Source organism: Phascolarctos cinereus, unplaced genomic scaffold, assembly GCF_003287225.1.
Source record: "Phascolarctos cinereus isolate Bilbo 61053 unplaced genomic scaffold, phaCin_HiC Scaffold_4;HRSCAF=312, whole genome shotgun sequence".
In the NCBI taxonomy this organism is placed as follows: domain Eukaryota; kingdom Metazoa; phylum Chordata; class Mammalia; order Diprotodontia; family Phascolarctidae; genus Phascolarctos; species Phascolarctos cinereus.
The window spans coordinates 355,120,803-355,135,404 of NW_027555847.1; the positions used below are offsets into that span (position 1 = coordinate 355,120,803).

General features: G+C 37.9%; 1 pseudogene; it reads left to right on the forward strand.

Annotated features, from left to right (window-relative positions):
- The first annotated feature begins 3,314 nt into the window (after nucleotides 1-3,314).
- Nucleotides 3,315-4,130, forward strand: LOC110213448 (RNA-binding motif, single-stranded-interacting protein 2 pseudogene; annotated as a pseudogene).
- The last annotated feature ends 10,472 nt before the right edge of the window (nucleotides 4,131-14,602 follow it).

Below are 14,602 nucleotides of genomic sequence, written 5' to 3' on the forward strand. Positions count from 1 at the left end.
TCAAGGCGCCACCCTGGGTAACACCACCAAGAAAATCCTGACTGCCTACCACTTTAGTTCTTTCCATCATTGTCTCAGTTCTAAAACTTTGTTGGTAAGTCAATATTTGTACTCTCTGCACCAAATAAGCTAGTCATGTTAAAAATATAGGACTTTTTAAAGAGAAGGTTTTGAATAGCAGGTTATATATAGAAAATGGAAGAGGAAAAAAATACCTAAGAAGGTATACAAAAGATTCCTGTAAGAATTTGTCAAGAACCCTAAAAACCAGAATGCTTAAATGGTGGTTGGTGAAGAACGGCAAAGACATTTTAAAAAAGGAATAAGGGGGAAAGAGTCATGAAAGAAAGGACAGAATTCTTGTTTAGGGGAATAGGTTAACAGTGAAGCTGAGAATACTGAATTACTCATCCCTAATTTTGCTTCTGTTTCCTCTTTCAAGGAGAATTACCCTTGGACTGGAAAGGCTACAATGAAATAGGGTTTGGAAACCCAAATGAAGAGAAAATTCAGGCAGCATCTAGCTGTACTCAACAAATAAGTCACCAAGCCTGGAGAACTATATTCTAGAGTGCCGAAATACCTGGCAAATGCTAAACCACTACTGGTGCTCTTTAGAGACCCTAAAGAATGGCCTTAGTTCTGTTCCTCACATATGAAACCTTTCTTGATCCCCAACAACTAAAAATGTCCTCCCTAATAACTATGCTATATTTATTGTCCCTATGTTTATTCTTTCTTTACTGTATACATACTTCTATGTATATTTTTGTTGTGTACTCTCATCAAATATAAGCTGCTTAAGAGTAGGGATTGTTTTACTTATTGCATATAACATAATAACTGGGGAATAGGTGCTACCTAATACATGCTTGCTGATTAACAGCTATTAGAAGTGCCAGTGCCAAATAAACAGGCAGTTTTAGCAAGGGCAGGGCATGCCATTCCTGAACAATAGGAGTGCAAACACTAGGGGGCTGTAGGTCAGCTAAAATTCACCTGCTGCTGAGATATAGACTTGGTATGTGAACCGCAGGATAAAGCTTGCCCTAATTAAAAAAAAAAGAATGTAGTATCTTTATATTACACATTTTTATATAAAACATAAATATAATATATATCTTTATATTATATATCAGTGAATATATAGGGAAATTCTGTAATATAATACTGAGATAGTATGTGAGAAATTAGACAGTGGGATACCCCAAAATCAGCACGGTTTCACCAAAACCAGGTCATAGTAGACAAACTCCACTTCCCTTTATTTACAGAGTACACGTAGTTAGGGTGACATTTAAATTTCAACAAAGCACTTGACAAAGATGTATACATTATTCTTGTGGGTAATATGGGAAGATGTGGTTTAGATGACAGAAGTATCAGGTAGATTTGAAACTTCTTGAATGACGAAGATCTCTCCAAAGGAGGGAGAGCTCTAGTGTAGTCTCCCCAGAGGATTCTTGATCTTGTGCTGTTCAATATATTTCATCAAGAACTTGGATAAAATGAGAGCGGAGCCAAGATGGCAGAGTAAAAGCAGTGACTTGATTGAGCTCTCCCCTAAACCCCTCCAAACACCTGTAAAAAATGGCTGTAAGCAAATTCTAGAGCAGCAGAAACCACAAAAAGACAGAATGAAACAAATTTCCAGCCCAAGACAACCTGGATGGTTGATTGGAAAGGTCTATTGCACCAAGCTGGGAGAGGAGCACAGTTCAGCCTGGGCACTCAGGCAAAGACCAGGCTTCAGCAAACCTGAAGCAGGCCTCAGGGGACTGAATCACAGGCAGCTGTGGTAGTTTCCAGGCTTCTCAACCCACAAACACCAAACACAACTTAGAAGGTCAGTAGGAAAGGTCTGTGACTGTGGTGACAGAGAAGTTCAGACCCAGCCCCAGTGCAGCCCTGAGGTGGTGGCTGCTTCCAGAGCTCTTGGCCCACAGATGGAGGGGGAATCAAGTGGCTGATCAGAGGGGGATGGCAGGGATCTCTTTGCTGGTGCTGAGGCAGGATTCTCTTGCTTTGCCTGTGTTTGGATCTGGGTCACAGTTCTGGGTGGTAGTCCTGGGGCGAGGAGGAGTGCTGGTGTGGTGGAGCTTGTAGTGGCTATGAAGAAGAAACCCTCCTCACAGTTCCAAGGTAGAAAAGAGTGCTTGTGGTCACTAAGAGACCAGAGCACAGGCCAGGAAAGGAGTAAACACCTTGCCCTTCATCATACCACCTTGGAAGAAAGGAAAACTTACAGGTCCCTAGAAGTATCTCTGAAAACAGCTGCACAAAACCCCCTGAAACTTGGGACAGTACATTCTCCACACTAGAAGCAGACCCTTACCTTAATAAAGAGTTTATAACTCAAGTAACTGGCTGGGAACATGAACAAACAATCTTACTTTGGCGACAAAGAAGATCAAAACATACAAGAAGAAGACAACAAAGCCAAAGCTCCTACATCCAAAGCTTCCAAGAAAAATATGACTTGGTCCCAGGCCATGGAAGAGCTCAAAAAGATTTTGAGCAGCAAGTAAGAGAAGTAGAGGAAAAACTGGGAAGAAAAATGAGAGTGATGGAAGAAAATCATGAAAAACAAGTCAACAGCTTGCTAAAAGAGATCCCAAAAATTTCTGAAGAAAATAACACCTTAAAAAATATACTAGACCAAATGGTAAAAGAGGTCCAAAAAGCCAATGAGGAGAAGAACGCCTTAAAAATCAGAACTGGCCAAATGGAAAAGGAAGTCCAAAAGCTCTCTAAAGAAAATGCTTTCTTAAAAATTAGAATGGAGCAAATGGAAGCTAGTGACTTTATGAGAAATCAAGAAATTATAAAACAAAACCAAAAGAATGAAAAAATAGAAGATAATGTGACATATCTCATTGGAAAAATAACTGACCTGGAAAACAGATCCAGAAGAGATGATTTAAAAATTATTGGACTATCTGACAGCCAGGATCAAGAAAAAGAGCCTAGACATCATCTTTCAAGAAATTATCAAGGAGGTTTACTTCCCTTGGTGACGTAAACCAGCTGCCCTAACTCTACCATCCCCCCTTCCCCCCTTCTTCTTTTTCTTCTTTCCCTCTCTGTCTCTCTCCCTCCCTCTCCTTTCTCTCTCTCTCCTTCTCCTTTCTCTCTTCTCTCTCTCCCCCTGTCCTCTTTTCTCTCCCTCATTTCTCCTCCCCTTCCTTTCTTCCTCCTCTCTCTCGCCCATCCTTCTCTCTCTTCCCCCTCACCCTCCTCCCTCCCCTCTTCCTCTCTCTCCCTCCCTCCCTCCCCTTTTCTCTCCCTTCCTGCTTTCTAACATTAAAGACAAAATGCTGCTATCTGTGCCTTCCAACTTGTTATAGCCAACTTTTGGCTATAACAAGAGCAACAAAGAAGCCTTATGTGTCCGTGGCTCAGCAGATGGCACCACCTAGTCCAAGCAGCAACAGCATCAGTGGCAGCGGTGGGGGTGGTGGAGGTGACCGGCTGAGCAAAACCAATCTCTACATCCGAGGGCTGCAACTAGGCACCACAGACCAGGACCTAGTCAAGCTCTGTCAGCCATAGGGCAAAATTGTTTCTACTAAGGCCATATTGGAAGACAACAAACGAATGCAAAGGTTATGGCTTTGTAGATTTTGACAGTCCTTCAGCGGCACAGAAAGCTGTGACTGCGCTTAAGGCCAGCGGGGTGCAGGCACAGATGGCAAAGCAACAGGGGCGGGACCCTACAAATGTATACATCTCAAACCCCACAATGACTATGGATGAGCAGGAGTTGGAGGGGATGTTAAAGCCTTTCGGGCAAGTCATTTCTACTCGAATTCTTTGAGACACAAGTGGGACCAGTCGAGGGGTTAGCTTGGCAAGGATGGAGTCCACAGAGAAGCGTGAAGCCATCATGACTCACTTTAATGGCACATACATTAAGACACCGCTTGGAGTACCAGCCCCATCTGATCCTTTGCTCTGCAAATCTGCTGATGGTGGACAAAAGAAACGCCAGAACTGGGGGAAATATGTGCAGAATGGCTGGTCTTGGCCGAGAGATGGTGATGTGGGTGGCATGGCACTGACCTATGACCCTGCCACAGCTCTACAGAATGGGTAAGTCTTTGTCAGTTCACCACGCTATAACTGTGACATTCAGGGGCAAGATTTGGAACTAAGAGCTCATGTACAGAATGGAGAAATAAGACATTTTCATTAAAAACAGATGTAAATCTGGGCTGTGTGCTATCACTTTTAATTTTATGTAATCTTAATAAGTATATTAACTGACATTATATAAAAAAAAGAAATTATCAAGGAAAAGTGCCCTGATATTCTAGAACCAGAAAGTAAAATAGAAATTGAAAGAATCCACCTATCTCCTCCTGAAAGATATCCCTAAAGGAAAACTCTTAGGAATATTGTAGCCAAATTACAGAGTTCCCAAGTCAAGGAGAAAACATTGCAAGCAGCCCGAAAGAAACAATTCAAGTATTGTAGAAACATAATCAGCATAACCCAAGATTTAGCAGCTTCTACATTAAGGGACCATAGGGCTCGGAATATGATATTCTGAAGGGCAAAGGAGACAGGATTACAGCTAAGAATCACCTACCCAGCAAAACTGCATATAATCCTTCAGGGGAAAAAATGGGCATTCAGTGAGACAGAGAACTTTCAAGCACGAAGCATGAAGAAGTAAATAGGGAAGAGAAATCATAAGGGACTTATTAAGTTTGAACTATTAACATTCCTACATGGAAAGATATTTGTAACTCATGAGACCTTTGTCAGTATTAGGGTAGTTGGAGGGAAAAAAATTATATCTATCTGTCTATCTATTATTATTATATATGTAATCAGACAGACCGACCGACAGAGAGACAGAAAGACAGATAGATAGATAGACAGAAGGCACAGGGTGAATTGAAGATGAAGGGATAATATCTAGAGAATAAAATTAAGGGGTGAGAGAGGATTATACTGAGAGAAGAAGAAAGGGAGAGGTAGAATGGGGTAAATTATCTCACATAAAACAGACAAGAAAAGGCTTTTACAGTGGAGGGGAAGTGGGGGAAGGTGAGAGGGAATGAGTGAATCTTATTCTCACTGGATTTGGCTTAAGGACAGAATAACATACACACTCACTTGTGTATGGAAATCTATCTTACCCTACAGGAAAATAGGGGGGGAAGGGGATAAGAAAGCAGAGGGATGATAGAGGGGAGGGCAGACTGGAGGACGGGGTAATCAGAAACAAACACTTCTGAGGAGAGACAGGGTCAAAAGACAGAACAGAATAAATGGGGGGCGGGATAGGATGAAGGGAAATATAGTTAGTTTTTCACAACATGACTACTATGGAAGTGTTTTGCGTGACTACACATGTATAACCTGTATACAGTTGCTTGCCTTCTCAATGAGGGTGGGTGGGGAGGGAGGAAGGGACAAAATTTGGATCTGAAAGTTTTAAAAACAAATGTTAAAAATTGTTTTCACATGCAACTGGGAAATAAGATATACAGGCAATGGGGTACAGAAGTCTATCCTGCTCTACAGGAAAATAGAAGGTAAAGGGGATAAGAGAGGTGGGGGGGAGATAGCAGGGAGGGTATATTAGGGGAAGGGGTATTCAGAATGCAAGCCATCTTGGGAGAGGGACAAGATGTGGAGAAAATTTGGAATTCAAAATCTTGTGGAAGTGAATGTTGAAAACTAAAAATAAATAAATTAAAAAAAAAAAGAACTTGGATAAAGTGATAGATGGCAATTGTAGATGACCTAAAGTTTGGAGGATAGCTAAGAGATTAGATAACAGGAGCTCAGGTCCAAAAGATGTAGAAAAACTGACAGGCTGGTATGATGAGTGGAACTGAATAAAGTGAAATTTAGTACGGATGAATGTCAAGTTCTATGGAGGAGTAGTGGCTAGACAATAGTTCTCATGAAAAAAAGATTTAGAGGTCTAAGTGGATTGCAATCTCAGTAAAAGTCAAGCTGTCATCTAGTCAAAAAGGTTGATTCTACCCTAGGCTGCACTAAAAGAGACATAATTTCCACAATGAGGGAGGTAATTTACTCCTCTGGCTTGGTCAGTTCACAGTTCTACCAAGCACTGGACAATATGGAGTATATTCAGAGGAAAGAAACAATGGTCACAAAAGGACTGGAAAACAAAGAGTATGTGATAATGTTTTGGTTTTTTGGGGGGACAGAGAAATATGATAGATGTCTTCAAATATATGGAAGGCTGTCACGTAAAAGAGAGATTAGATTTGCCTTTTCCCTTTTTTCCCCTTCTTTTTGCTCCAGAAGGCTGAACTAGGAACAGTAGTGGAAATTTCAGAGGAACAAACTTGGGTTTGATACTAACAAAATCTTCCTAACAATGACAGCTTTCCAAAAGGAGAATTGGTTCCTCTTCACTGAAAATTTTTAAGCAATTTTGCGTAGATGACCAAGGGTTGGTGATATTACAGAGAAGATTCTTTTTCAGCTATGGATTGGACCCAAAAACTGTGAGAGTACTTTCTTATTTTGTGACTCTTAATTCTGTTTCTGAAAGAGTCACAAACTTTAAGACAAAGTCTTTTTATTCCCTTTGTTTGTGTCCTGAAACCTTTCCATATTAATGCAGAGCAACAATGTTTTAGGTCATCTTGGCTGGTGAGAACATTATAGATATACAACATGTTGGCCCACGTACAAAATTTTGTACCAAACCAAGGATGTAGTAGACAGTAAGATTTTTGGGTTCCTCATTTTACAATGATACATTACTGAAAAGTTGCAGGAAAATCAGAATTTTGCCCATGAATGATTTAGTTGGCAATGCTTTCTTTAGATGCTCTGATGAAGCTTCTTCAAGATGCATACAATAAATCCTTTTCAAGTAAGACAGTCACATCTAAACTTATCTGTTTTGTAAATATGTATTATCCAATTTTCTGAAAGTGGAGCAGATTCAATCCACGTGAAGCTTCTTGTGGCCTGAAAGGGTTGATTCTGTACCAGCAGATGGATAGCTTTGCATCCTGCTCATAGTAGCTCTATTCCATTCACTAATAAGTCCAGTGAGGTTTAAAAAAGTTATGTGATTTCTCTATGACAGAATCTGGAAAAGAGGACTTTGGTTTTCTGACTTCTTAGCTAACAATAACAATGGATTGAGTTTCAAGGTATCCAATAATTAAAATACACTGCATAAAGTTCAGAGAACAGTAGAGCTGGATTATGTGATCTTAGAAATCATCTTGTTCAGCCTTAGAATTATACAGATGAAAAAGCTGATGTTCAGAGGAAGGAGTGACTTTCCCGAGATCATTCACATACCTAGTTGGTAGAAGAATAGGAACCAGAAACAAAATTTCCTGAGGCCCAGTCTAATATTCTTGTCATGCTACCACATTGGGTTTTCTATTTTTAAAAAATATACATCATTTCTGTTACAAGGGATTTGGAGGGACAAGGTCACTAGGTAGTAAGATACTGCAGATATGCATATATGGACAACCTATGCCTATGTAACCTCCCAGAGATATATTTACTTTATATTTATGATAAAATTAAGCTCATTATGACTCACCTGCTATACTACGAATATTGTACATGCATGCAAACTTACTAAACGGTAACAATACTTTACTAGTGAAGAGTATTCTTTCTTACCTGAAAGGAGAGAAGGTATACATACCATTTCTGGTAAGGAAAGGGGAACTTCTGACAGAAGTTTAAGCTAAGGTAAAAATTTCACAGTTCTGTGTGAGTAGAGAAAGAGAGTCTTTCTAGTATAAATTCATTATTCTGGCACAATTGTTTTTATGAACAATAATACTTAAACAGTACATTAAGTTCAGAACAAGGGTAATGTGAATTACATTTACATCCACATGCATGAATCATTCTCCTTATTATGTATGTTTCTTCCCCTCTCTTCTTTAAGCAAAGAACATATTACATAGTAATAGAACAAATTCATATAAAGAACAAATACAAATACAAAAATACAAAGAACAAGTTTATATAAAGGATAAGTTAGGGATTATCTACTTTATAGATGCTTTGCTTTATAAAAGGATTCCTAATCAGAATCCTTGAACTATTGACTTCTAGTTTATGTTAAGTGATTCAACTGATCAAATAATTATTTATGCAGATTTCTTCTTCTTTTTTTTTTTTGGCTAGGCAATGGGGTTAAGTGACTTGCCCACGGTCACACAGCTAGTAAGTATTATGTGTCTGAGGCTGGATTTGAACTCAGGTCCTCCTGAATCCAGGGCCAGTGCTCTACCCACTGCACCACCTAGCTGCCCCTATTTATGCAGATTTCTAAAACACATCAACTATGTGAGATGTAGGAGTTTCTTGGTTTTACTTGTCCTGATTTGTCCACGGTAAAGAAAACTAAGTCAGGTTGGTACTTACCTATTTGTCAGTTCCTTCTTTGTACACCTACCAATTGCTGGATGGATCCATGCTTAGGATCTTGTATTCTTGGTGTAACCAGAATTGGAGAAGAAATCCTGAAAACTGCAAATGACTGATGCACAGAAACTTTGAAAAAATCTTTCCACCCAATCTGGAGCCATTGCTTTCAACCTCCCAATTTGGTTTCTGCAAAATGGCTTATCTGCTTTGCCTGCTCCTCCTACATATAACTCCAAACCACTTATTTCAGCAATGAATAGCACTCACTTCAACATCCTATTTGAAGAAAATATCACGTCTGAAAATTGTACCAGGTAAAAGTCTAGACCCACCATTGTTCTCAGAAGTGTGAGGTCATGATGAAAATGAGGTAAGATAAGGACATTGGACTGATGATCTCTAATGTAGCTTTGAGTTCTATGTTGTATGGTTCTATGAGAACAGCCCTGAAAATTAAGTCAGGTGAAAATTACCTTTTGATCAATGAAATCATTTGGACAGTAACCATACAAATGAGTAAAGCCTCATTGAACAATTGTATCTTACTGGTATTGAACAAATATTATTAAAATATCCTAACCAATCAGCTTAGTTTTTAAAATAAATAGGCAGGGTTTGGTTGGAAGGCCCCTAACTCTAAAATTCTGTGCTAAATGTAATAACAGAGTGAACCTAGTCTATAATTTTACTTTTGGATAGCTCTGATATTTTGAATGCTTCTTCTTAAATTTAATCTAGCCCTCTACACCTTTCACTCATTGTTGTCAGAGGAAGAATCAGAATCAGAGGAAACAGAATAAGTCTAATCCTTTTTTTTTTTTTTTTGGCTTTTTGGCTAGGCGATCAGGGTTAACCGACTTGCCTAGGGTCATACAGCTACTAAATGTCAAGTGTCTGAGGCCGCATTTGAACTCAGGTCCTCCTGACTCCAAGGCTGGAGCTCTATCCATTGTACCACCTAGCACCGCTAGTCTAATCTCTTTTACAAAACAGGTTTCAAATATTCAAAGACAGCTGTCATGTCTGATCAGGTTCTTCTCTTTACTAGGCTATACATCTCCAGTTCTTTCAATCAATCCTCATTTGTGGAGCATAATGGACAGAATGCTGAATGTGGAGTCAGGATGACCTGAGTTTGAATCCACTTGCTAGCTTTGTGACCTTCACCAAGACATCAATCTCTTTTAGCTTCAGTTACCTTATCTGTAAAATGGAAATAAAAAATAGCACCTACCTCACAGGACTGTTGTGTAGACTAAACAAGAACGTACATATAATACTTTGTAAACAAATCTTAACAAACCAGATTAATGTCAGTTATTATTATATGGAATGATCCCCAGGTCCAACGTCATCTTGGTCACTCTCTTCTAGTCAATCCCCATCTTATCAGTGTCCCGCCTAAAATGTTGTTCAGGACTCAACATAATACTTTAGATACGGTGTAACCAGGCAGAGTACAGTACAGAGTAGACCCTCCCTAGTCCTGCACTAATGCAGCCTAAAAATACATTAGCTTTTCTGGCTGCCATATCACATAGCTGACCCATATTGAGCTTGCATTCTACCAACACTCCCAAATCCTTTTTACATGAACAATTGTGCAGTCAAGCCCTCCCCCAATACTTAAGGCCAGTATGTACTTTAAGAGAAGATAAACATCTGAATAAGCAAGCTGCAATAATGTCTTGCAGAGAAGAGGGATCAATGCATCTCCTGCTTCAAATATCCACATAAGCTGAGACCCTCAGGTTTATGAGCAGACTATGTAAAATCATTTGGAGAGTAAGTGGGAAATTAGGTAACTGTGGGAGGTATCAATATATGTTTTCTCATCTTTTCAAAAGCACTAGAAAAATCCAAGAGTAACATCAGTAGGGATATTACAGTTTGGAAACTTGAGAAATTGTAACTCACCATTGGTCATGATAATAGTTTTTGAAGACTAGATACACAGATTATTTTAGTAATTGAATGTTAAAGCTAGGACCCCAGACCCTAGGCAGTCTAGATACCTCATTTTGTAGATTTTGGATGTAGTTAACTGTTTTACTTACCCACATTAATGGAAGGGAGCAGTGGTACAAATAATCCCAAATAATGGATAATCCAAACACAGTTTGGTGTTGTAGTATCATTCCTTCAAATTAATTTTCTTAGTTGTGTTTCAATTAGACTACTAATGACTTTCGTTCCTTAAGCACATATACAGAAGTCAAGAAGCTCAGGTAAAGCTAAAAAAAGCTAGAACAGGATTTAAAATTTAGACAAAAGATTTTACTAAATAATTCCATCATAACAGAACCAATGCATTTGATACAAAAAGAATCATCTTAAAGCGGTTCACATAGTATTGAAGTGAGTTGGGTAACCATCTCACTTTGATTCTACTCTAGAGCTGAGCAAAGATTTTTCTCAGATAATTAGAGCACTTACATAGTGCTATATATACATCTGCTTCTCATAACTAACCTGTGAGATAAGTGGTGTTATCTCCATTTTACAGATAAGGAAATTAAGGCTAAGAAATATCAAATGGCTTACCCAGAGTCACATGGCTACTAAGCATTGGAGGCAGAATTTGAGGTCAGGCTGTAACCTTATAAAGATAATAGGAAATAAATTGTGTTGTAGAGTCAACAAAAGGACTTAAGATGGTCAGAAGACTGGAGCTCTAACCCCTGGGCAAGTCCTTTACCCTCTCTGGGCTTTAGCTTCCTCATCTATAAAATTAGGGGACTGCCTGGCACATGCTTAGTAAGTTTTTTCTTTCTAATTTGATTTGACTTATAGCCAGACAGTCCAGCTATAAACTTCACAATTAAAATTAAAAACCCTATAGGCTGGATATTTATTCAAATTTTATTACTGAACTCTTTCTTTTCCTCCAGCCTCTAAAAGGACACCTCTAAAAGTATCTTTTATTCAGCACACAATTAATTGAAACTAAATCAGTTTTGGCCAATAACTAAAGTGGTATGCCTACCTACAACCAAGATTCTTGGAGAAGAATTGTCTTTTTTAAAAGAGATAGATGTGATATTTTGGAAGCTGGATACAATGGAATTTCTACATTCTACCATAAGGCAGTGTGGTGTTGTGGAAAGAGCCTTGAATCTGTAATCAGAGTCTTGGGTCCAAATGCTGGCAATGGCTGTAAGTACATATAGGCAAAACCCCACTAAAACAATATGACTGTAAATTTAAATTACTCTGTTCAGCAACAAAATAATAGCCTAGCCTACAGTTCACTTTTTTAAAGGAATACTTAAAAAATAATTTAGACTCTTAAAGGTTATTATTATTAATTTTCTTGGCATGAGGGTTGGGAATAGTAGGAACAGATCTGTGAATTCCTTGGTACAGGGATTTGCTTGCTGATCAGCAATCTCAAATCAATGCAGATCAACCCCTATTTGGTACTAATAGTCTTAAAAAGTAGCCTGGGGCCCCAAGAGGTTAAATGACTTGTCTAGAGTTATAGACAGAATGTATCAGATGAGACTTGAACTCAGTTCTGAGTCTGAGACTAGCTTTCTTATCTCATGAGAGTGGTGGTGGTAACCCATATAGACAAAATGTTGGTGAACTTGCATGGTTAAGAGTTCTTATTCTAATCCTTTATCTCCAACTAGCTGCTGGACATGGCTGTTCCACTGTCTCCTCAAACTTACAACTCAGATAATCACTCCCAACTGGTCATGACCTCTTTAGTTCATCTTTACCATTTCCTCCCAATATCTAGGCTCAAAGATTTGGACAGACCTGACTCCCAGTGAAATGTCTCTTGAAGCCATTCTTTCTTCTTCTATTGTTACCACCACCTAACCTTTTAGTTTACTGTACTAACCTTATTGGTCAAATTGTTTCTAGCCTTTTCTCTTTACACTAAATTTTACATCTCATGAATTCTAAGACACTGCTGTCATGATTTCACCCCCCCATTAAAAAACCCTCAATTGTCCATACAGGATTAAAATCCAAATGTCTTAAAAATCCTTGCCATAATATAGGCCATCTTGTGGTGCTAAGTACCTAATCACGTACATGTCTACAGCTTACCTTCCCAATTAGACTGTAAAAATCCCATAGCTAGGGACCGAGCCTTGGTATTCCATGCCCAAAGCTGATAAATATATACTCTATATTAATTCACATATCCTAGGAATGAAGGCAGTAACAAGTGTTAAAGGCAGAAAATCTTATTAAACAAATCCCAAGAGGGAGCCTAAATTTCAGTAATGTTTTGTAGAGTTTTATGTTATCTTTTTGAATTTGTATTAGTGACAACTTAGCCAGGAAACAAAGTTAAATATTGTCATTCATTACTACAGTATGCTTCATACCATTTTAGTGCATGTAATTGATTCATAATCATACCAAAGTGATCTCTTGCCCTTCTTAGTATTGGTGCTGCCTGCAGATGGGGTATACAGTACTAGGATCACAGGATTCTGTAGTAGAGCTAGAAGGGAATTAGGAAATCACTTAGCCAATGTTCTCACTTCACAGATGAGGAAACTGAAAACCAGCAAAGTTAGGTGATTTTTGCAAGGTCCTTTAGGCGATAAAAGCAGCAGAACTGGAATTCCAACCCACAGCTTCTGACTGCAAATGCAGGGAATCTTTTTGGTTACACTATCCTTGATTTCATTTTGCCAAAAATTTTAAGGTTAGTGTTATGCAAATTTAAAACCAAACTACCCAAATACTTTAAAACTAATAGTTTTTCTGATGTTTTAAACCTAAGACTAAGAATAACTTTTAAATTAGAACTGAATTTCATATGTGAACCTGTTTATCTTTCTCTTTTGAAGAGTTCTTTTTGGGTGAAGTGTTTTATTTAATATAGGAAGCAATATTTGTCTCATGAAAAGGATCTAATATCAACATTATAAACATTTGTAATTAATTCAGAGAATAATATTAAGCAACATTCTCAAGTTATGTTCCATTTATTTAAGATCAATTGCTTTCCTAAGTATTGGGCTCTTAAGATGTAGTGATATGTGTAGTGTATGCAGCGGAATTACTCATTCAAAAAATGAAGAGGCTACATAACCAAGCTGATTCCAATTTGAAGTGCTAGTCAGTATCTGCTGTATTATAACTTCAGTTGGGGGAATTAAGTGAATATTTTCCATACCAAGCCCAGTAACCATGGAAATTAAATTTGCTTTATTATCACAACCACTTTAGTAATCTATGTTTCCATTATATGATGAAAATGGACCAACAGGATAAGAATTATAATATCAGTGATAATCTAAGTATCAATAATTTTATTTCTTAAATATTCATATAATCCAAATTAAGACAATCAATCTATGATGGAAAAAAAACGAGGTTAGCTTAGGGAATGTGTTAAATAGCAAAATATGTCAAAAACTTTGAGGAACAAAGAGCCCAGATGATGTTTTTGTCCAGTAACAATGAGTCAAGTTAGCAATGTTTTTACTTGTTATTTAAATTTATTACCATTTCAAGTGCATGCTCTGGCGGGGTTTTATTTTTTCAGATAGAGTCTTCTTTAAAATCATAATCAGTAGCACCTATGTGGCCATAAAAACGGTTCTGGGTAAGAGTACAGTTTCCAGGATTGCTTTTTGTTACAAATAGTAAAATGGTTTGTGAGATGATAAAAAACACCAACAGAATACACCTGAAACAGCAAGAATTTAATTTACAAGCTAGAGTTTTGCTACATTTAAACGCTCTTTTTCACAAAACATATTAATAGTAAGTCTTTACTTACCTGTTGATACGAGACCAACTCTGAACATCAGCCATGACGTATGCATGATAGACCTGTTGCCATCTTAAACAAATGGGCAGAATAAGGTATATAGTACCCTTTACTGGAATCTCAAAATTTTTTTTAAAGAAAAAGATCTGGTTTTTTGGCCAAGCATACTGGTTCCTTTTAAATACACCCTCAGGTATTGTTTCTTGCAAATGTATTTTCACTTTTGAAACGTTTTGTTATAGGAGCAATAAAGCAGAGATTAAAATCAGAATGCTAAAATACGAATCTGATAAATCATCTCAATCAATGAAACAGTGACGTCAAAGGTTGTACTGGGATGGGTTCTGTGATCAAGACTGAATTTTCAGAGTTTTTACTTGTTTAAGGGGTTTTGATTTCAAGTATTTTGAAGAAATTTTGAGATCTAAAACTTTGAGTTTTACAATTGGACAA